The sequence below is a fragment of the Chiloscyllium plagiosum genome, unplaced genomic scaffold, assembly GCF_037043375.1.
Source record: "Chiloscyllium plagiosum isolate Xiang-an unplaced genomic scaffold, Cpla_swu_hap1 HiC_scaffold_10, whole genome shotgun sequence".
Taxonomy (NCBI): Eukaryota; Metazoa; Chordata; class Chondrichthyes; order Orectolobiformes; family Hemiscylliidae; genus Chiloscyllium; species Chiloscyllium plagiosum.
The window spans coordinates 59,701,540-59,727,022 of record NW_028270148.1 but is presented as its reverse complement, the minus strand read 5'-3'; positions in this window follow the sequence as shown (position 1 = coordinate 59,727,022).

Sequence of the window (25,483 nt, the reverse complement as noted above, 5' to 3'; positions counted from 1 at the left end):
GGCTAGGCTAGCATATATTGCTCATCCTTAATTGCCCTTGAGAATGTGGTGCTGAGCTGTAGTCCATTTGGTAAAGGTACAATCACAATGCTATTAGGGAGAGAGTTCCAGGATTGATTCAGTGACACTGAAAGAATAGTGACATATTTCTAAATTGGGAAAGTGAGTGGATTGGAAAGGGATTTGCTGGTGATGCTGTTTCCATGTATCTGCTGTCCTTGTCCTTCTAGATGGTAGTAGTCATGGGATTAGAAGGTGCTGTCTAAGGAGACTTGGGTAATTCCTATGGTACATCTTGCAGATCATACACACTGCTGATACTGAGCATGATAACGAATGGACATTTGAGGTGCCAATTAAGTAGGTTAATTTGTCCTGAATACTATCAAGCTTCTCAAGCATTGTTGCAACAGCACTCACCCAGGAAAGTGGGAAATATTCTAACACACTCCTGACTTGAGCTTTGCAGATGGCTTTTGGGAGTAATGAGGTAAGTTATTCACTGCAGGATTTCTAGACACTAACCTGCTCTTGCAACCACAATAATTACATGACTAGTCCTGTAACACACAAGTGTTTCCTGGCACTTCTACAACATGATTGATACTTGCTGCTTGTCAGTCCAAGTCTGGATATTGTTCAGGTCTTTCTGCATTTGGACATGGACTGATTCAGTGTCTAAGTAGTCTTGAATGGTGCTGAGCATTGTGAAATCATTGGCAAACATTCCCACTTCTGATCCTATGATGGAGGGAAGGACATTAGTGAAGCAACTGAAGATGGTTGAGCTTAGGACACTACTCTGAGAAACTCCTGGAGAGATGTCCTGAGGCTGAGGTGACTGACCTCCAACAACCACAACCATTTTCCTTTGATTGTGGTGTGACTCCAAGCCAAATGGAGAGTTTCTCCTGATTCTCATTGACTCCGGTTTTGCTGGGCTCCTGACTGTCACATTCTGTCAAGTGCTACTTGATGGCAATTGCAGTCATTCTCGTCTCACCTCACCTCACCTTTGGAGTTCAGCTGTTTTGTCCATGTTCGAACCAAGACTGTAATGAGATGAGAAGGTGCATGCTCCTGGTGTAATCCATACTGGGCGTAAATGGGCAGGTTGTTGTTAAGTAAATACTGTGTTGTACCACTGTTGATGACACTTTCCATCAGTTTAGTAATGATTGGGAGGAGACTGATGAGGCATTAATTGGCAAGGTAGGAATTGTCCTGCTTTTCTGTGTGCAAGACATACCTGGGCAATTTCCCACTTTACTGGATGAATATGAAATTTGTAGCCAACAATGTAATGATAATGCTGAAAATGGGCTATCAATATTCCACCACTGTCATTTGGTTTTAAATTCCTGAGACCTTTATAGACTAAAGTGATTTTGAAGAAACAATAAATGCTGCCCTAAAATGTGATCATGTGATTCAGACTGAGGCAAGTCCAGGTTACCTACATGAATTGAATGAAATCTATCTGTGCTGAGATGATCATGTTGTCTAAAGACTGAAACGAGCCAAATGACAGTTCACATGTTTTTAATTTCATTTTTCTGGTTAATTATATATATTGGGCATCAAAGTGCTGCTTTCAACTGCCAACTTATAAGGACAATGGAACAGTGAGAAGGCATTTAGCATACTTGCCTTAATTGTTCAGACCTTTGAGTGGAGGAGTTGGGACATTATGTTGATGTTGTATAGGACAGTGGGGAAGCCTTTTCTGGAGTACTGTGTTCAGTTCTGATTGCCCTTTTATGAGAAAGATATTTTTAAACTGGAGACGGCTCAGAAAAGTTTGGCCAGGATTTTACCAGGATTGGAGGATTTGAGATATAAAAATAGACTGGAAAGGTTAAGACTTGTTTTCACTGCAGCGTAGGAGGTTGAGGGGTGACCTTATTGAGGTTTAGAAAATCATGAGGGGCATAGGTAAGGTGAATTTCAAGGGCCTTTTCCCTTGTGTGGGGGGTCAAAACTAGGAGCATATTTTTTAAGTGAGAGGGGAAAGGTTTAAAAAGGACATGAGGGGCAACTTTTTTTATATACACAGAGTAGTTCATGTGGAATGAATTATCAGAGGAAGCAGAAGTTGCAGGTACAGTTACAACATTTAAATGATATTTGGATAGGTTTGTGAATAGGAATGGTTTGCAGGGATATGGGCCAAGTGCAGGCTTGTGGGAGTAAGTTAGTTTGGGAACATGGTTAGCATGGACTAGTTGAACCGAAGGATCTGTTTCTATGATGATGACTTCATGACTCCTGAATAAACAAATGGACTTTAATCAATAACTGCTTTTGGTAGCAAAGCAGAGAGAGCAAGAACTATGAAGTGATAACGACAAGATGCCCAAAGCCTCTCTTAAATAAGTCAGTGGCCTGTGGAAAAACAAACTGGGACAACAACAGTTCATCAAAAACTCAAGATCTATTAACCTTGTCATTACTGCAGATTATGAGTCAGCAATTATTCAACTGGCCTCAGGTTTTAAATCTAACATTCAAGACTCTAACAACTTAAAGAACTGTGTAGAGTATTATTCCTGACCATCCCAGAACTTTGTCCTGAGAAACTTACTTCTTGTGTTTATATATGTGTTTGATTTTGTGTTCCATTTTACTTTCTCATTCTATCAGTCTAGAAACTCTTATAATGTGGCTCCTTCATTTTGATCCAGCTAATTAAATTTTAATTTAAATGTGATAATCTGTGCGCGAGAAGGAAAGGAAAATATTTATTGCAGCTGACTGACATGGTTAAAAAGTCGGAAGCAATTTCCCCCTCCTCGCCTGCCATTAGGTTAATTCAATTAGTCTTAAGCGGTTTGCACAATTTTTCTTAGATATGAATACAATGGAAGTGTTTAATGTATTTCTCCTATTTAACCTTGCACAAACCCGCCATTGATTCTACAGTCTTCAGTTCTGAATAAGGGTAAAAAAGGCCAGGAAGAATTCAGTGTTAATTGTTCTTATCAGATTTCTTCTTACAGAAACTGCATACTTTCTTACAGAATCTCTACACTTAACATTCAAAATTAAAATTTGGAATTTAAAAATAATTGAGTTTTACGTATTAAATCTTCAATTATAATGAATTGAAGCTAAGTTACTTATGCAATCATCCATTTCTGACTGGCGTCTAATTAGTGTCATTCTTTGATTAATTATATTTGACTGATTACAGACTGGCTTCTTCATTAAAGATGAGTCTCAGAATGGCTTTGACCATCTTAGCTTAGGGTGACAGGGTGAAGGAGGAAAAATGATATGAAGGGAGTTGTGCCAGTTGAAAGCTGGAACAGAAAACATTGGTCTACATGGCCTCTTTCTGCAATGCCGCCATTCTGTAATTCTGTAAGTATAAAATGAAATGGTCAAGTTCTGCTAAAATCACAATCCAAACCCATGAAAAAATACAAACATTTTAGATTAGTTATAAAAGTTCAAACTGATATAAATCCATAAATTTAACTAATGTAACAGAATGCTGCATTGTTACATGATCAGGTGACCCATGACCTCCAGGGTTTTTACAGGAAATATTGTTATTTTCTCATGAGCATGGATAGAAGCTCAATATATAGAAGCCGAGTTTAGGCCGAGCCAGACTTTAATTTGCAAACTTTGAGGCAGTACTCATGCAGCTAGGCCTTGGACAATCAACTTCCTGTTGAAACCAGACAGGCCTGGAACTGCCTGGCCAGGGGCTAAATGCCACATTGTTTATACCTCCGGCGAACCTCCTTTGTTAGATGAATGCTATGTAGACTTGGTGGCACCCGGCTCAGTAGGAGGTCAGAGGCACAATGTGACAAGGACAGCACCTGACTGTTGAAGGTTCAAAGCCATGTTCTGCATCCTCCAAATACAGAAAGTCACCACCTCATTGGATCTTCCTGCCCCCAACCCCTGTCCGATATGAATGTTGGGCACAGCCACAGGGTCTTCGAATGGTGTGCAGAGGGTGATTAAAGGGGCTCCAGCTTTTTGCATCTTCTTCAATGGTGTAACCAGAGAGACCACCTCTGTGAGACAACCCAAATACGAGAACCAACTTTAGGTGAGAGGTAAAACCCAAATCAACGACTGTAGATCCTGAAACATCAGCCAACCCTCAAAGACCAAGGAATAGCCTTTCCCAGGCTTGTGAATGAGTATTATCAGTCCTTTCAGTTCAAGTACAGTGGTTGGGGCAAGTAGATAATTTTTGCAGATATGAAACTGTTTACTTAAAAAATTAAGACTCTGTTTTTGAAGAGTCATGTGAAGAAATTGATAGAGTTGAATTAGAGTACAATAGTAGACTCTGATAAATATTGTTTTTCCTTGATAATGTGTTGAAGAAAGAGGTGTAGGACCTTCTCCGGCTCCTTGTCTATCTCACCTCCTAATGTGTCTGAGTTAAAAAGTGTTACTGCAAACTAGTCAAGGTTAATCAGTGTATATTTACCCACTTCTTACTTTACAACAGTAAATAAGTGCAAGAAATAGTGGAAATACTCAGCAGACTAGCCAACATAATGGAAAGAGAGATAATTAAAAATGCCTCGGAGTGGAAGCTCGTTCACATAGTTAAACTTTTTAAACAGGAGAACAAAACAAAACCATGCAAATTTTATGACATTATGATTTTAATGTTTGTATTATACAACTTTATTTTGTGAATAGCACATTAAAAATAACATGAAAGCTGAATTAATGTGATGTAGTTAGTTTGTACAATGTTTATAGGTGAGCCCTTTTTCATTGTGTGGAAGAAGCCACATGTTTGAAGAATTCTGGGTGACTTCAACTATCTTTGATGAAAATGGCAACATAATTTAGAGCAGACATTAATCCCCTCATCAGCATATGCAAGGACCCAATGCCAATTTTAGCCAGGCACTTGAAAACAATCCAACTCAATTTCAGGTCAGCTATTTTTCAGTTGTTTTTCTGTGCAGGGTATAGGGCCCTGAAATTGGGTCTAATTGGCCGCAATTATATCCAATTTCTGTCCCAATCTATCCTGTACATTGAAGAATGAACATTGGTTAGGGAAATGACTGCTATTCTGTGAATAGTGCCATAACATTTTTTACATCCATCTGAACCGGCAGATGGAACCTTGGTTTAATATTCTCATTTAAAGTGCAGCACTCCATCACTGTATTGAAATGTCAGAGCAGATTATTTTCTTTAATTGTAGAGAACATCTCAAGGTGGAAGAGAAGAAAATAAATGGAATGAGTTAAGAAAAGTGGCTGAAAACCCGTGGAGAGAGAAGTGGCAAGGTAGATGAGTTTAGGAAGGAAGTTCCAGAGAAGAGTTACGGTGACTGAAGGGCGAAAGTAAATAAAGGCCTGTTTTCAAAGAAAGGACCAAAGAAATAAATAGGGCCACAGGCTGGAAAGATTCACAGTGATAATGTGACTACACAAGAATTTGAATTGCTTGATTCAGTTCTCTGCAGAAATGGAGACAGCGTTGGCAGTTAAGATAGGGTGCTGAATGAGCAGCACTTAATACAGGACAAAAAATGAACGACTGGGATTTGGACAAGTCAAGATTTCAGATGTTATAATACAATACGCTATAGCACAAGAACAGGCTGTCAGCCCACCAAGCCTGTGGAGATTCCTAATCTTTATTTAGCCCTGCTACTTATTGTCCATTTGTGGTATCTATTTGTGTCCCGTTCATGTGTCTATAAAGAAGTGCCTTAAAGGTTGCTAACTGCCTGCGTGAAAAATTTTCCCTGCTCTTCTCCCCAAAAATCTCCCCCTTCTCCTTAAACCTGTGCCCTCTTATAGTTGACCTTGAACAAAATGTCAGTGGTCTGATTAGTCAGTTTGTGGATGACACCAAAATTGGTGGAGTTGCATGTCGTGAGGAGGGTTTTCAAAGGGAAAAAGCCTCTGATTATTCACCCTATAATTTTGTTGACCTCTATTAGGTTGTGTCTTTCCAGTGAAAACAATCCGAGTTTAACCAACCTGTCCTCATAACTAAAACCCTCTAGACGAGGCAACATCTTGGTAACCTTCTCTTTCCAAAGCATCCATGTCCTTCTGGTGATGTGGCAACCAGAACTGCACACAATATGTCAAAAGTTTTGTACAGCTGTAATATAACTTGCCAACTTTTACATTCAATGTCCTTGCTGAGGAAGACAAGCGTCTGTATGCTGCCTTGACCACCTTATCCACCTGTATTGCCACTTTCAGGGATCTGTGGACCTATAATTGCAGATCCCTCCAGTATGTCAATGCTTCGAAGAGTTCTGCCATTTATTGTACAACGTACACCTTAATTTCATTTTCTAAAATGCATCACCTCACATTTGTCTGGATTAAATTACAGTGCCATATCCCTGTCCAAATTTATAATCTCTCTATATTCTGTTGTATCCTTTGACAATCCTCCTCACTACCTGCAACTCCACCAATTTTGGTGTCATCCACAAATTTACGAAAGACCTCCAGATCATTTATATATATGACAAACAACAAAGGTCCCAGCACTGATTCCTGTGGAACATCACTAGTTACTGTGGTCATTATTCCAAAATAATTCCCACTGAAACTTTATGCACCTGGCCAGGCTCATTTCCCAATACCAGTTTCAGTATGGCCCCTGCCTTGTTGGACCATCGACATGCTGTTTTAAATAATCCTTCTGGACACACTTAACAAATTGCACTGCATCAAACCTCTAGCATAAAAGGAGTCCCAGTCAACATGGGGGATGTTAAAATCACCCACCACAACAATCCTGTTAGTTTTACATCTTTCCAGAATCTGACTGCATATCTCTTCCTCTAGCTCCCTGTTTTAAAAAATTCTCAAGGTCAGGTTCGTAGGAGAGTAGTCTGACACAGAACAAACAACCAAGAGGCGAGTCTGCTAGAATATGGGCATTTTATTCCCCGCAGCGTCGCCACAACGGGTCCGGCTTATACTCACTCTACATGTTACCGGAACTGGGAGCCGTCAGTTCTCGTAGAGCGGTTGCCAACAACCCATGCTCGGCGGTTAAACGTAACCCCGGAGCAGACTCACCGAACTGGAGACTTTTCCAGCTGATATACTCTTTTCCAGATATAAACATTCATGTGAACAGCAGAGCAAGGCTAAAAAACACATTCCATTCTGGTTACATACAGATAAGAAGATTCACACGGGGAGGTGTGTAATAAGATTCACACGGGACTAAGCAACACCTCCATTCCGGTTAGATTCACACATGTATTGGGACATAATTTTTAACCGTTTCACCACATTCCACTGCTTGGAATTTTACACCACATTCCACTGCTTGGCCCAATACATGTGTTACATTATGCTTAATTCAGTTCAATTCGTTTCAGTTAATTTCAGTTCAGTCAATTCAGTGTAGTTCAATTCAGCTCAGTTCAGGTCTGTTCAGTTCAATTCAATTGTGTTCAATTCAGTTCCGTCCATTTCAATTCAATTTAGCTCAGTTCCATTTTGTTCCGTTCAATTTGATTCACTTCAGTTCCACTCAGTTCAGTTCAGTTCAATCCCATTCAATTCTGTTAACTCCGCTTACATGCCCACATCCTCCGCTGTACCCCAGGCAAGGGGTTCTTCGGCAGGACTGGGATCCTCTCTCAAACAAACTGCCACGTACATGCCCACATCCATGCCATCCCGGGACGGTCGGGACCTCCACAGTTTGTTCTTCTGGTTTCTTAGTCTTTTTCCAAAACATTGTTCTGTATCAAAATCTCTCCTCAATTGCGATTGACCCTGCTCGACTACGCCAAATGTTTTAAAAAATTCTCAAGGTCAGGTTCGTAGGAGAGTAGTCTGACACAGAACAAACGACCAAGAGGCGAGTCTGCTAGAATATGGGCATTTTATTCCCCGCAGCGTCGCCACAACGGGTCCGGCTTATACTCACTCTACATGTTACCGGAACTGGGAGCCGTCAGTTCTCGTAGAGCGGTTGCCAACAACCCACGCTCGGCGGTTAAACGTAACCCCGGAGCAGACTCACCGAACTGGAGACTTTTCCAGCTGATATACTCTTTTCCAGATATAAACATTCATGTGAACAGCAGAGCAAGGCTAAAAAAACACATTCCATTCTGGTTACATACAGATAAGAAGATTCACACGGGGAGGTGTGTAATAAGATTCACACTGGACTAAGCAACACCTCCATTCCGGTTAGATTCACACATGTATTGGGACATAATTTTTAACCGTTTCACCACATTCCACTGCTTGGAATTTTACACCACACTCCCGCTGGCAGCTGGAAGATCTGTAGTACAATCCCAGCATTATGATTACACCCTTCCTATTCCTGAGCTCTACCCATAATGTCTCACTGCAAGATCTCTCCAGGCTGTCCTGCCTCAACATAGCTGTGATATGCTTCCTAACCAATAATGCAACTCCCCCACCTCTTTTCCTACCTCCTCTGCCTCATCTAAAACTTTGATATCCTGGTGTATTAAGCTATCAATCTTTCCCCTCTTTCAACCATGTGTTTGTGATAGCAACCACATCATGCATGCATTAGTCTAGGCTCTAAATTAATCCCCCTCACCTACTATACTTCTTGCATCGAAGGAAATACAGTCCAAGCCTTCAGTTCCGCTAACCTCAGCAACCTCTCTTTGACTGCTCTCCCTCTTAGCTGTATTTGCCTTAGGCACAAGCTCTTCCTCAGTCTCTAATTACTGACCTAGTGCTCCGGTTCCCACCCCATCCTGCCACATGAGCTTACATTCTCCCAGGTGACACCATCAAATCTTCCAGCCAGGATACTTATACCCCTTTAGTTTAGATGTAACCCATTCTTCATATACAGGTTCCACCTTCCCTGGAAGATTATCCAGTGATCTACATATCTGAACACCACTGCCCCAACCCCCTGCACTCCCACTCCCCCCCCAAAGGGCAGGGCAGGAGATCTGAAATTTTAATTTGATTGCTTGTGAAACTCTTAAATGCCTTCACATCTTTCCGAAAGTGTGATAACCAGAAGTAGACCCAATACTTGCTCTCTTTAGGTACCATGCCCTCAGAAGGCATTGTTAATCATGGACGTCCATTGAATTGGTCCATGATTATGTTTAGTAAAGGAATGTTCTTACATCCTCTCTTGAGCTAGGACTCTTATTTGCCACTTTTCAAATGGTGTGGGCCTCCCCTATATCTCAGGGATGTGGATAATTAGGCAAGCCTTTTACCATATCCACTGCAACTTCCTTTAACGGTTTTAGCAAACTGTTCGGACCTAGGCTACTTCATCATTTTAGGTGTAGAAGCTTTTCTAGTATATTTTGTTCATCAATTTTCATCCCATCCATTACCTCTGCCATCCACCCTTCTACTAAAAGCTTGTCTGAATTCCTTAGTAAACACTGATATTAAATCTTCTAATCTTGCTCTGTGTCTCTAAACATGTCATCATCGCCTTAGGGTTATTTGTGATATTATGGTAGTGCCCCTCTCTCTTGTCCCGAAGTCCTGAGTTCAGGCCCACTTGCTCCAGCAATGTGTCATAACATGTCTGAACAGGTTGTCTGAAAATATCTAGACCAAGTCCGATTTGAAGAGTTAATTAACTGGGGGGAATTCATGGCACTTGAACTAGTAGTTGGTGAACTAATAATTATAATACCCCAGGAATCTGGGTTCAAATCCCACTATGGCAGCTGGTGGAATTTGAATTCAAAAAGATCTGAAAAAAGGATTTGTGGCACTGTGGAAGCATCCCTATCTGTAAGCCAGCAGGCCTGGGTTCAAGTCCCACCAGCAAAGAGGCATGTAACAAATTTCTAAACAAGTTGATTTCAATTTAAAAAACTGGAGCGTTGGTGGTCTCTCAGTTTGTAACTTGTTAACTGAGTGTTTAAATATGCCAGGCCACTCAGTTGGCAGAGTATAAGACCCTTAGTTGTTGACTCAGCAGGCCGTTGTGGCGCAGTGGTAGTGTACTTACCTCTGGAACAGGGAGTCCAGGTTTAAGTCCCATCTTGTTCTTAGGTGTGTCATTATATGTCTGAAAATGTTGACTGAAAATATGTGACCACCTTCCTAGTCTCTAATGAGTCCCACAAACCTCCTTATAATTTGCATGCAGTTAGAAGACATTTGAGTTGCCTTTCTGTTAACCAGCAGACCATTCACATATTCTGTCTTTGCCAGTTTTATTTTCCTCAAAAGCTATCATATTTGGCATGATTCTTGACTAAAGAATTTAGTAAACAACAACCTCTTTATTTGTTTCATCAAATTTTATATCTCTCATGCCATCTAAGGAGCTTTGGTTTTGGTTGTTCTATAGTTTTGTTGCTGGACCTACCCAGCCCACACCTGAAACATTGTTTGCATAATGATTACCTATTGGGCTGAATTTTGTGCCCTCCCGAGTTAGGAGATGGGGTGTTGTGGAATTGAATCGTATGGGGTGGTGCTGCATGGGTCCCTGCCACTTTCTCAACTCTGCCCCAATTATGTCCAAGGTGGAAAGGCTCATAGAGAGTTTTGTAGCTCCACCACCCATTCCCACCCTTTAGTGGCAAATGCACGGTGGAATTTGGTCACAGGTAGCTGGGTAAGTTGCCATCTGGAGGGAACTGAAGAGCACATTCTCTTTCTCCAGCACCCACACTCTGTGACACCCATCCCAACAACACACATTTGTGGCCTGGCTCTTCCACTGATCCAGAGGCTCTGGTGAATGCATTACCACCGCTACTACCCGTTGCTTGGTGGCATTACCCGCAATGATGAGTTGGTGGCCTATGATCTCATGGGATGTGATTTCCAAAGTGAGCTGATCAAATATTTTGCTGGCCTTCTTCTCTACTGTAGTACATTCTTACAGTCCCCATCTACATCCGAACTATTCATTCCCACTGAAAACAAATAAGCCTTGAACTCCAAAATCCATTGATTTTGTGGCAAGGGTGAATACCCCAATGGATTAAGATATTTGCACACATGCTTATAGCAGCTTTCTGACAGGTTAGTTTATTTTTGAGTCACTACATTCAGGCTTAACTAATCAGATACATTGAAAGATTCCAGACACACACAATCAAACACTGAACAATTGAATACTAGAAGGAAGAGAAAGAGACCAAGGATTAAGAGGTTTTTTTGTCAGATTCCAAAAGCGACTTCAAGAGGATTAAGCTCTATTTAGATAATTGCCTATGGACCTACAAGTGGGCAATGCTCAACACATTTCAGGGATGAAACCATTGGTGAGTTGGATTGAGATGCTTCAGAGATGTTTGATTGGTCACTTTAGAAAAATCAGTCCTTCTTTTGCACCTTCTGTCAAGTACAAAATGAGACAGCAAATGAGACAGCTTGTTATTTCTTCCCATGCATATATCCAAACTTGTAAATTGTTGGAGGTGAGCTCTAAAGTCACTGATTATTCTTTTTCTTCAACACTGCTTCCTGATTATAAAGAACGTTCTGTATTTGCAAAATGCCCCTTTCAGATTTTGCATGTTATTAGCTCAAATCTTTTATTACATTTTCTTTTCTGAGTTACTGCTTGTTTGGTGTTTGAAAGGTTCCTTTTGATTTTCTGCTTGTTAACAGACTGATCTGTGATTGCTGTGCTGCATTCTGATAAGCTGATATCAGAACTTTTGGTTTCAAAGTTTTGAAGTTGTTTTTCTCAGGGGGTCATGTAACTTTGCAACCCTCTGCCCCAGAAGGCATTGGTACAGTGCAATTGAATGTTTTTGAGGCAACAACTTTTTTTTAGGCAGGGAAATCAAAGATTATAAGGTATAGATGGAAATGTGGAATGCCGGTCACAAACAGATCAGCCATAATCTTACTGAATGGTAGAGCAGACTTGTAGGGCTGAATGGTCTGTTCTTACATCACATACTTAAAGTTTGCTGTTAATCTAGTGTGAACATGTGTCCAAAACATTTATCAGAACTGATACATGAAAGCACCTCTAATATTAATTGTAAAATTATGCAGTGTGAGTTTAACGACATTTGAATGTATTGTTTTCAATTCTTCACATCTCAGGACAATGAGGACAATGTTAAATAGTTTAAAAATTGCATAAGAATATAAGTAACAGGTGTTAGAGTCAGCCATTTGGCCATTTCAACCATATCTGCAATTCAACAAGATCATAGCTGATCTTCTAATTTGACTCCAACTTCCATCATTACCATCATTTCCTTTAATATTCCAAAATCTACCAACTCTCGTCCTGAAAATACTCCACCAACCTCTCATTCCCCATGGTCTCTACTTTGCTAAACATCAAGCCTGAAACTGGTCCCATGGCTCTTTCATTTGTTTCTGGATTCTGTTGCCTGCCTCCATATATAGCACCCTGGTCTCTGGATTTTGACAGCCAAATTTCTCAATTAACCATCCTTTGGTAAAAGTTGAAATATATATTGAAAAGGCTAGGAACATTTTTATTTCTGTTAGCTGTGTGCCTTTTAATCTGTTCACCAATTACTCTTATAGGCAAGTGCAGCTTTCAGGAGATTTCACAAACCACCTCAGATACAGCACCAGATCCAGTGTGGATCAGGAGGTATAAGTGGAGGTGTTGTCATCCAATACATTCAGGTCCACACACAAACAGGGCTGGAAAGGCTGTGAATTATTTCTGGCTGGTCATAAAATAAATGTCCTCAATCATCACAATCACAGATACACAATACTCTTATTTTGCAGCATTTTTTGCACATCTGCCCCATTCCTTGGATGAAGTTATTCAGTTTACGTTGTCTGTGAATCTTCCTCCTTCAAAGCTTGAAATAGATTCTTTTGTTTCTCAAATTTCTGATCATAGCTTTTGATCTATTTACTCAGCAACTCCAAGTGTGAGAACCATATCCCTTTTAAAGCCTTTTTGTTTCAGAGTAAACAATTCCAGCTCTTCTCATCACTAAGTTAACTTAAGGTAGCTATACACTTAAGAGCTTTTTTCTGCACTCTCGCTGCTTATCCTGCATCTATTGAAGTGACCTGAATTGTGCCTGTACCACCACAGATTCATTATTACCTCTTGGGATTTGTGTTGTAATCCTTTTGCTATGTATTCCAGTTTAGTTTTCTTACTGTCACACCACACTGCACTGATCCATGGCCACTGGATCTCTGTGCTGTGACAGCCCACAAACTGGGTGTATTAAGTTATATTTCTAATGTTTACTTCCCTTCTCTATACCCATTGCATTGCACTTGGTCACATTTTGTGTTACTTGTCATTCAGGAGTTTGACCTTACAACATATCCAAGTGACACTCCATTTACTTTTTCCCTTTCATAATATTTGATCTTCCAACCTTTAACTTGATATCAGCTGTAAACTTTAACAATATTGATTCTGTCCCCTACTTCTATAATCACGCATGTATTGTATAAACCAAAATGGTCACAGTTCTCCATCAGGCATGCCATTTTCATACAATCAATAAGATACTAATCACACAGTATCTGACTAGCACTCAATCAAAGGCCCCATCTCTGTGTAGACTATCCAGGTTGTAGTATTGGAAAAAGATACCATACAATCATTACTAATATCACACAGAACCATTTCAATTCTGAAGCAATTTTCTGTCTGGAAAATAAGACTGGAGCCAACAGCATATGTTTAAAGATGTTTGAAGAAAATATTTAGCATCACCTCATCAATGTACCATGAATATATAACCCTGGAAAACTAAAGGACAATTGATATAAATTTACATTGAGTGTGGCAGATGTTAGAAGGATCTGAATGTAATATTGTAGAAATGATCAAACCTCAATGATCTGTATTTTGTGGTTATTACAAATGTGAAAACTGTTGAGACATGCAAACAGAATGATTCAATATAAAGCAAAAAATACAATTAAGCCTCACAAGGACTTGATCAGGCCTTAGTTTGATACAATTTTGAAAACTCTTGTTTCATTTGTTAAGCAAGCTAGTGCAGAATCCCAGACAGACGTTCTGGTGCAGTTTGCCAACTGCTGTCTCAAAATCTTGCTGGGGTAATTGCCAGGTAAATTGCTATGGTAAGTAGCAGTGTGTCCTCAATTAATTTTATGGATTCCTGTTCATCCAGTGAGTATATAAGTCAGGAAGGCGGCTAAACCCGAGATTCTACACCTGTAGTATCTCCCACCCACCCTCCTCCTCTAACCTTCTTAACTACTCTGCTTTTTCTTTTAAGGTAAGGATTTTTATTTCTTTACCAGGGACTAGATAAAAATTTACTTCAGTTTTTTTGTGTGTGTATACATCAAGTCCTTATTTAGTGTAAAAAAAAACTATAGCAGAGAGGTATCAGAAGGTATTCTAACTCATACTTGTACAAATTAAGTAATTAACTAACTAAGCAGAGATGGCTGGGCAGGTGATGTGCTGTTGCTGTATGATGTGGGAGCTGGCTGATCCCATTGTGAACGGCAGTGACCACATTTGCAGCAATTGTTGGTTGCTGGAAGAACTCCGGATCAGAGTTGATGATCTGGAATCTGAGCTTCAAACACTGCGGCACATCCGGGAGGGGGAGAGTTACCTGGATGCTTTGTTTCAGGAGGCAGTCACACCTGGGAGATTAAGTAATTCACATTCAGCTAGTGATCAGGCACAAAAGAGTGTGACTGTAAGTGAGGCAGGTAGGGGGAACCGGAGTTCAGGAGTGGAGGAGCCTCAGCCCTTGGCCTTGTCCAACAGGTACGAGATTCTTGCTCCCTGTTCGGATGAGGAAAAGGGCTCTGGACAGGATGAGCCAACTAACCAAGGCACCATGGTGCACAAGGCCATTCAAGAGGGGGGAGCTAATAGACAAGTAGTGGTTATAGGGGATTCTATACTTAGGGGGACAGATAGTATCCTTTGCAAGCCGGATCGGGAGTCTCGCATGGTGTGTTGCCTGCCCGGTGCCAGGGTGCGAGACATCTCCGACCGGCTTGAAAGGATATTGGAGCGGGAGGGGGAGGATCCAGTTGTTGTGGTCCACGTTGGTACCAACAACATAGGCAAGACTAGGGTGGAGGACCTGTTTGGGCATTACGAAGCACTAGGCAGGAAATTGAAGCACAGGTCCTCAAGGGTCATAATCTCCGGATTACTGCCCGAGCCACGTGCCAATTGGCATAGGGACAAGAAAATTAGGCAAGTAAACACGTGGCTAAGGGATTGGTGTGGGAAAGAGGGATTCCACTTCATGGGGCATTGGCATCAGTTTTGGAACGGGGGGATCTGTACCGTTGGGACGGTCTCCACCTGAACCGATCAGGTACCAATGTTCTAGCGAAGAGGATAAATAGGGTGGTCAGTAGGACTTTAAATTTCTGAGTTGGGGGGAAGGGAAAGTGAAAGCGACAGGGAGTATGGAGGTAAATGGCAAGATAAGCAGCAGGATAGCATGTTTCCAGGCGGATTTAAAATTGAGGCAGACTGAGAATGCAGTAAAAAGCAAGGATAACTTAGGACATATGACTTCCAACATCTCTAATGATAAGGAAGTTAGCATTAAGGCACTTTACCTGAATGCTCGTAGCATTCATAACAAAGCCGATGAACTAATGGCACAGATAATGGTGAATGATTATGATGTAGTAGGCATCACAGAGACTTGGTTACAGGGGGGTCAGGACTGGCAGTTAAACCTCCATGGTTTTTCAACTTATCGAAAAGACAGAGAGGTGGGCAGAGGGGGTGGGGTTGCCTTGTTAGTTAAGAACAAAATTAAATCTATGGTATTGAATGACATAGCGTCGGATGATGTGGAGTCTGTGTGGGTGGAATTGAGGAACCACAAAGGCAAAAAAAACATAATTGGAGTTGTGTATAGACCTCCTAACAGTGGTCAGGACCAGGGACGCAACATGTACCGGGAAATAGAGAAGGCATGTCAGAAAGGCAAGGTTACATTGATCATGGGAGACTTCAATATGCAGGTGGACTGGGTAAATAATGTTGCTAGTGGATCTAAAGAAAGGGAATTCATGGAATGCTTACAGGATGGCTTTTTGGAACAGCTTGTCATGGAGCCCACAAGAGAGCAGGCTATTCTGGACCTAGTGCTTTGCAATGAACCAGACTCTATAAAAGATCTTAAAGTAAGGGAACCCTTAGGAAGTAGCGACCATAATATGGTAGAGTTCAGTCTGGAGTTTGAAAGGGAGAAGGCAAAATCGGATGTAATGGTGTTACAGTTGAATAAAGGTAATTATGAGGGCATGAGAGAGGAACTGACTAAAATAGACTGGAAGCAGAGGCTAACCGGGAAGACAGTAGAGCAAAAATGGCAGGAGTTTGTAGGTATAATTGAGGACACTGTACAGAGGTTCATTCCCAAGAAAAGAAAGATTAACCGGGGAGGGATTAGACAACCTTGGCTGACAAAGGAAGTCAGGAAATGTATTAAAGAAAAAGAGAGATCCTATGAAGTGGCTAAGAACAGTGGGAAATCAGAAGATTGGGAAGGATACAAAAGCAAACAGAGGATAACAAAGAGTGTAATAAGAAATGAGAGGATCAAATATGAAGGTAGGCTAGCCAGTAATATTAGAAATAATAGTAAAAGTTTCTTTCAGTACATAAGAAACAAACGACAGGCAAAAGTAGACATTGGGCCACTTCAAACTGATGCAGGAAGCCTAGTGATGGGAGATAAGGAAATAGCAGGAGAACTTAACAAGTACTTTGTGTCAGTTTTCACAGTGGAAGACATGAGTAATATCCCAAAAATTAAAGGGTGTCACGGGGCTGAGTTGAGTATGGTTGCCATTATGAAAGAGATAGTGCTAGAAAAGTTAAAAAGTCTTAAAATTGATAAATCTCCTGGCCCCGATGGGATACACCCTAGAGTTCTGAGAGAGGTGGCTGAGGAAATAGCAGAGGCATTGGTTGAGATCTTTCAGGAGTCACTGGAGTCAGGAAAGGTCCCGGATGATTGGAAGATGGCTGTTGTAACCCCCTTGTTCAAGAAAGGATCAAGGCAAAAGATGGAAAATTATAGGCCAATCAACTTAACCTCGGTTGTTGGTAAAATTCTAGAATCCATCATTAAGGATGAGGTTTCTAAATTCTTGGAAGAGCAGAGTCTGATTAGAACAAGTCAACATGGATTTAGTAAAGGGAGGTCATGCCTGACAAACCTGTTGGAATTTTTTGAAGAGGTAACAAGTAGGTTAGACCAGGGAAACCCAGTGGATGTGGTCTATCTAGACTTTCAAAAGGCCTTTGATAAGGTGCCACACGGGAGGCTGCTGAGCAAGGTGAGGGCCCATGGTGTTCGAGGTGAGCTGCTGGGATGGATTGAGGATTGGCTGTCTAACAGAAGGCAGAGAGTTGGGATAAAAGGTTCTTTTTCAGAATGGCAGCCGGTGACGAGCGGTGTCCCGCAGGGTTCGGTGCTGGGGCCACAACTGTTCGCATTATATATTAATGATTTGGATGAGGGAACCGGGGGCATTCTAGCGAAGTTTGCCGATGATACGAAGTTAGGTGGACAGGCAGGTAGTACTGAGGAAGTGGGGAGGCTACAGAAGGATCTAGACAGGTTGGGAGAGTGGTCCAGGAAATGGCTGATGGAATTTAACTGAGCAAGTGCGAGGTCTTGCACTTTGGCAAAAAGAATAAAAGCATAGACTACTTTCTAAATGGTGAGAAAATTAATAAAGTCAAAGCACAAAGGGATCTGGGAGTTCTAGTCGAGGATTCTCTAAAGGTAAACATGCAGGTTGAGTCCGTGATTAAGAAAGCGAATGCAATGTTGTCTCTTATCTCAAGAGGGTTGGAATATAAAAGCAGAGATGTACTACTAAGACTTTATAAAGCTCTGGTTAGGCCCCATTTGGAGTACTGTGTCCAGTTTTGGTCCCCACACCTCAGGAAGGACATACTGGCACTGGAACGTGTCCAGCGGAGATTCACACGGATGATCCCTGGAATGACAGGTCTAACATATGAGGAACGGCTGAGGATACTGGGATTGTATTCGTTGGAGTTTAGAAGATTAAGGGGATATTAATAGAGACATACAAAATAATACATGGCTTGGAAAAGGTGGATGCTAGGAAATTGTTTCCGTTAGACGAGGAGACTAGGACCCGTGGACACAGCCTTAGAATTAGAGGGGGTCATTTCAGAACAGAAATGCGGAGACATTTCTTCAGCCAGAGAGTGGTGGGCCTGTGGAATTCATTGCCACGGAGTGCAGTGGAAGCCGGGACGCTAAATGTCTTCAAGGCCGAGATTGATAGATTCTTGTTGTCTAGAGGAATTAAGGGCTATGGGGAGAACGCTGGTAAGTGGAGCTGAAATGCGCATCAGCCATGATTGAATGGTGGAGTGGACTCGATGGGCCGAATGGCCTTACTTCCACTCCTATGTCTTATGGTCTTATGGTCTTATGGTCCAGAGCCTAAAACATTACTTATACTTATCTTTAATGAGGCTGTTTACTATTTTCCATAATAGGTTCAAGTTACCTATTGTATGTGGTTCTGACAGAGTTTTTGTAAAGTTGCATTAAGATCCACCCGATCCAATTTTATTATAGAGTCTTTGGCTGTGGAAGTCTAACATGAGGTTCATGTCCACTCTGACTCATTACAGTTGTAAATATGTCTAACCATCCAATTCTACCTATTGCCTTGTTATATAAGGTAAATGCCTTTTTAAAACTCTCATTTAGAGGGCATAGAAAGTCATTAGATTGGTACTTAGTGTGAAGACATTCAGTTGGCTCAATAGCTAAAACATTGTTGATCACTATCACTGATGTCCAATATTTAAGTTACGAAACATAAAAGTAGTTTAGATATTAGGAGGTATTTCTTCTTAGAGGGATTGGCAGATCTTTGCAAGTGGTTAATGGTATACATAGGAAATGTTCCAAGCATTCAAAAACACTCTGGACAAGTTCTGAGGTATGACTAGCATAGAAGATAGATTGGCAATATGGGGTTTACATCCCAGTCTGATCAACCCATTGGAAATAGATAATTTTCAGGATTAGAGAAGAATTTCTCAGAACATTTTTAAAAAATTGACCCATGCATTTATTCTTCTTTCTTCTTTATGCAGTTTGTATAGCTGGTGAATAAGTGAGGATGGTTGCCATTGATTGGGATGATTATTATATGGAATTTATATGGTAAAAGTATTTTTTAGGATCTACTGGAGTATTCCCATCTTTTGTTGTGTATTTTCATGTTGTTAGAGAAATGCAAAAGGGAATTAATTCCATGTGATCGGGGCCTAGTCACTATGAGGCTGTGCTCCCTCGGTAAACTCACTCAGCATTTGTGGTAGTGTCCCTGCCTCTGAGCCATAAAGCCTGAGTTGAAGTCTCACCTGCTCTGGAGGTCTATCATGCCATCTCTGAATAAGTTAATTGGGAAGCTTTTTTTTAACAATGTCTCCCCATTCATTCCTTCATTCCAATGAGCTTAACATTACTATACAAGAATTTTGAGAACTCTCTTGGATAAATTGTGAAATTGATTTTTATCTAATAACAAGACAAAAATTTGAGTGAGGTGATGGCATTGTATGAAATGCAACTTGCACAACTAAATGAAATATTAAATCAGATAATAGGAAGCTTGGAAAGATCAAGTATAGGACTTAGATATTAGCTAACTATAACAGAATAGAGAACTAAGAGGCATTGCACCCAAAAGGATGACATGACTTTTAGTTATCTGACTAACTTAATCAGTTATTTAATCTAATATTTTTCTTTCTGGTTTTCTCAGTAGTTCTCTGTTAATCCATCCTACTGGAAGTCTTGGAGGCCAAAACATTTAATGTTTTCAATAAGGAGTTAGATGTAGTTCTTAGGAGCTAAGGGGATTAAAGGGTATGGGGAGAAAATGGGAAGAGAGTAGAGTTGGATGCTGAGCCGTGATCAAATTAAATTGAAAGGGCGATTGGCTACTTCTGTTCCTAACTTCTTTTTTTCTATGTCTTTTTTTTCTTGTTACTTCTGCACAGTGTTCATTACTCTTTGCATATTGCTTGAATTTGTCTCTTTCACTGTTCAGGTGGGACTGACTATATTAGATGTTTGTATCTTTGTGTTTCTGCCTCTTTTTCTTCATTTGTACATACATACCTCTATTTCCATTGTTTCATGTCTCCTATTGGAAGACTGTGTCTATCTCCTTATCTTCATTCCTGATTCTGTTTCTGTTCCATATGTTAGTGTCTGCTTCGTGAAAAATGTTGTGGTAACCTTCTGTCTTCTAAGATGAGTTGTGAAGATAGGCTGGATGGTCTGAAACTTTTCTCGCTGGAGTGTGGGAGGTTGAGGGATGGTCTTGTGGAGGTAATAGAATGATGGGAGGCAGAGGTACAGTGGATGTTAGGCGTCTTTTTCCAAGGTGGGGAGGGGGTGGAGTTCAAAATTGGGTGGCTGATTCTTAAGGTGAGAGGAGAAAGTTTTAAAAAGGACATGAGGGGCAACTTTTTTCCGCAGAGTGGTTCGTGTGTGGAATGAACTGCAGGTACAGTTACAACATTTGAAAGACATTTGGATAAGTACATAAGTAGGAAAGGTTTCATGGGCCAAATGCAGGCAAGTGGGACTAGTTTAATTTGGACTAGTTGGACCAAAGGGTCTGTTTCTATGCTGTGTTACTCTTTGATAATTTGTGACATACACATCAAGCCGTAAGTAAAACACAAGGCAAGAGGATAGCGGCTGGAACCGGAGGGGTATAAGAGTAGTACTTTGAGCCAGGCAGTGAGGGCATGGGATTGTTGACGTAAACCCAACAGATTTCAAGTAAAACAGTATTGGTTTGATCTTGGGAAATTGGAGAGACAAACACAGTGACAGCACAACCCTGGAGCAGAGATTCTGATTCAGTGAACTTGGTGAAGGAAGGGATTATAAGTGGTACAATGTTTTCATAGGGTTGGAGGTTAAAAACAAGAAAGCCTTGTTACAACCTGTTGGTTTTGGTGTTGGTAAGGCTGCACCTAGAGTATTGTGTATAGTTTTGGTCACCTTATTTAAGAAAAGGATATACTAGGATTGGAGGCTTTTCTAAAGAACTGATTCCTGGAATGAAAGGGTTGATTTATCAAGAATGGCTAAACAGTTAGGCCTTTGTCTATTGGAGTTTAGAAGAATGAGGGGTAATCTTATTGAAACATACAAAACTCTAAGGGTAATTGACAGTGTAGATGTTTAGAAGATGTTTCCATTAGTGGGGGACATGTCAAACAGGGGGACATAGTTAGAGAATACTCACTTAAAGCTGAGAAGCAGAGGAATTTGACAGAAATTTTCCAGGCCCCTCTGAACATTGTTTGAGAAAGAGGCACAGGATAACTGAGGAAACTACAGACCTGTCAGCATGATACCAATAGAGGGAAAGCTGTTGAAGGTCATAATACACGATGAGGGAAATATACACTTAGAGAAAAATACGTTAGTACTAGACATTGAACATGGCTTTGTTAAGGGCAGGCAATGTCTGACAAATTTGATTGAGTTCTTTGATGAGGTGACACTGGCAGTAGATGAAAGTGGTGTTGTGGATGTCATATATTTGGACTTCAGAAAATATTTGATATGTTGGCACATAACAAGGTGGTTAGCAAATTAGAAATGTTTGGGACTGATAGATCTTTGGCAACATGGAATACAGGTTGGCTAAAAGATAAGTAGATGGGCATTTCTCAGATTGAAGACAAGTTGAAAGCAGTGTCCCCCAGGGATCTATGTCGCAACCCTTGCTTTTTCTGATTTATATATAAGATTTGGAGATGAATGTTCAGGGCAAAATCTCTAAATTTGCAGATGATACTACACCTGTGAGGATAGTGCAGAGAAAGATAAGGTCATGCATTTTGGCAGAAGAAACGTGGTGAGACAATCAGTACAGGCTCAATGGTGCAGCATTGAGGGCAGCACAGGAACAGAATGTCCTCCGTGTTCATGTACATAATTCTTTGCAAGAGACCAGGCGAGTTGAAACAATTACTAAGAAGGTTTATTGAATCGTTGTATTTATAAATAGAGGCATGAAGTGATAAAGCAAGAAAATGATGTTATTCCTCTAAAAATCATTGATCAGACCTCATTTGGAGCATTATGTTCCATTCTGGGCAACATATTGAAGGAAGAATGTTAAAGTGCTACAGAGAGTTCAAAGGAAATTTACCAGAATGATACCAGGAATGAAGGATTTTAGATATAAGGAAAGATCAGAGAAATTGGGCTATTTCTCCTTGGAGCAGAGAATATCAACAGGTATTGTAATTCTTCTATTTCCTGAGGAGAAACTAGATGAAGCAGAAAAGTAGTTCACCAAAGATGAAGGGAATTAGCTTCAAGATAACGTGCTAACCTTTGATTTCCTCTTTCAGGAAAGTGTAGAAGGGAATGAAGATTCTACTATTAGTGCTGATTTATTGGTGGAGGAGCTCTTAAGTCCTGTTTTGCTTTTTGAAGTCACTGTAGATGATGCCAGTGATAACCCAGATATCTCTGCTGGGGAGGATCAGCATATTATTGAAAAGATCCTGGGCATTACCAGAAGACTACTAAGAAAATCTAGGTTCTAAACAAGAAACTTAGAAGCATACTTGACTGGCAAAGGTTTGAGTAAAAAGACTACATAAAAATCTAGTACTAGATCTATACAGGAGTTATACTGTGGAAAGTGCTGCAGGATAAGTAACTGAACCAGAATGTTGTTTGAAGGAAGAAATTAATAGATTGCACCATCCTCCTATATGTGAAGAGTTGACAACAGACTGCAGTCTTCAGAGAGTACAATTGCAAAGTGCTACTGCTGCTGTATCAATACTCAGTGCAACAAGAAATAGAAAAGAATTAGCAGAAGAGAGAAACTGCCGCAAATAACCTATCCACAAGGCGGTGTGCATATCGTCACTTCATGGCTTAGCCGAGCAAATCAAAAGCATTCTGTAATCACATATGTCCTCAACCAAATTGTGTGAAATTTTCAGCAATCACTGAAAAGCTATGTATGCAGCAAGAGGTTCTAGCTAAGAGGATTTCTCCAGAAAATTGACACTCTGTTTCACAACAAAATTGTCTAGAACATGTACAAGGGGAACATGATTTCACAAGAAATAGCAGTCACACAGCACTCTCAAGTGAGAGGGGATCTCACATTCAAAATGTTGGAGCAGGAGAACATGAACACATTGCAGTAGATGTGTTTTGAAATGGTATTTGCATTTGAAGAGATCAAATGAGCATCAGTGGAACATGTTAGTCTCAGAGCAAGTAACTAAAGAAGCACCAAAATGAAGTGAGCTTCCTATGACCAGTTTTGCACTTATAGAGGAAATGCCTAATACTAATGGGGAACTTTCAATCAAATTTGGGGCTCAGAAACTATGGAAGAGTTTCTCATATATCCCTGTCCTGATGAAAGTGACCAAGAGTCTAATGACCTTAAATATTCAATTATATTCTATTGAAGATGGTGAGATCTTACTTTCCGTAAGAGGTCCTGAGATATTATTGTTTACAGGGAGGCAATCTCAAGTTGACAAGAGTACAGAAATAGTATTTAGCTTGTGAATACATTTTTAAAATTATGTGCATGATTGGCCAGTATTTATTTCCCAATGGTCAGTTAAGAATCAACCATATTGTTGTGGGTCTGGAGTCACATTGGGGCCAGAGCAGGCAAGGATGAAAGTTTCTTTCTCTAAAGGACACTCGTGAACCAGATGTGTTTTTTTTCCGAAAATTGGCAATGGGTTTTGTGTTTATCATTAAACTCTGAATTCAACATTTTTAAAAAAATCTGAAATTAAAATTTCACTATTCCAGCATTCAAAGCCAGGTCCCCAGAACATAACCTGGGCTTCTGGATTAATAGCTTAATGATAAATCACAAGGCCATCAGCTCTCCACATTGCTAATTACTGAAGGGAAAACTCTAACTCTTGGAGCAATGGGAAACTCATAGTGTCACAGAGTCAAAGAGATGTACAGCATGAGAACAGACCCTTAGGTCCAATCCGTCCATGCCGACCAGATATCCCAAACCAATCTAGTCCCACCCTGCCAATATCCCTCCAAAACCTTCCTATTCATATACCCATCCAGATGCCTTTTAAATGTTGCAATTGTACCAGCCTCCAGGACTTCCTCTGGTAGCCCATTCCAAACATGCACCACCCTCTGCGTGAAACAGTTGCCATTTAGGTCCTTTTATATCTTTCCTCTTTCACCCTAAAGCTATGCCCTCTAGTTCTGGACTCCCCAACCCCAGGGAAAAGACCTTGTCTATTTACCCTAGCAATATCCCTTATGATTTTATAAACCTCTGTAAGGTCACCCCTCAGCCTCTGATGCTCCAGAGAAAACAACCCCAGCCTATTCAACCTCTCCCTATAGCTCAAATCCTCCAACCCTGGAAACATCCTTGTAAATCTTTTCTGAACCCTTTCAAGTTTCACAACATCTTTCCGCTAGGAAGGAGACCAGAATTACACCCAATATTCCAACAGTGGCCTAACCAATATCACAACGTGACCTCCCAACTCCTGTACTCACTACTATAACCAATAAAGGAAAGCATGTCAAACGCCTTCTTCACTATCCTATCTACCTGCAACTCTACTTTCAAGGAGCTATGAACCTGCACTCTAAGGTCTCTTTGTTCAGCGACACTTCCTAGGACCTTACCATTATGTGTATAAGTCCTGTGAAGATTTGCTTTACCAAAATGCAGCACCTTGCATTTATCTAAATTAAACTCCATCATCCATTCCTCAGCCCATTGGCCCATCTGATCAAGATCCCATTTTAATCGGCGGTAACCTTCTTCGCTGTCCACTACACCTCCAAATTTGGTGTGATCTGCAAACTTACCAACTGTACCTCTTATGCTCGCATTTATATCATTTATATAAATGACGAAAAGTAGTGGACCCAGCACTGATCCTTGTGGCACTCCACTGGTCACAGGCCTCCAGTCTAAAAAACAATCCTCCAACACCACCATCTGTCTTCTACCTTTCAGCCAGTTCTCTATCCAAATGGCTAGTTCTCCCTGTATTCCATGAGATGTAAGCTTGCTAATCAGTCTCCCATGGGGAACCTTGTGGAGTGCCTTACTGAAGTCCATATAGATCATGTCTACCACTTTGCCCTCATCAATCCCCTTTGTTACTTTTCCAAAAATCTTAATCAAGTTTGTGAGACATGATTTCCCACACACAAAGCCATGTTGACTATCCCGAATCAGTCCTTGCCTTTCCAAATATATGCAAATCCTGTCCCTCAGGATTTCCTCCAACAACTTGCCCACCACTGACGTAAGGCTCACTGGTCTATTGTTCCCTGGCTTGTCCTTACCACCTTTCTTAAATAGTGGCTTCACGTTAGCGAACCTCCAGTCTTCCAGCACCTCACCTGTGACTATTGATGGTACAAATATCTCAACAAGAGGCCCAGCAATCACTTCCCTCATTCCCACAGAGTCCTAGGGTATACCTGATC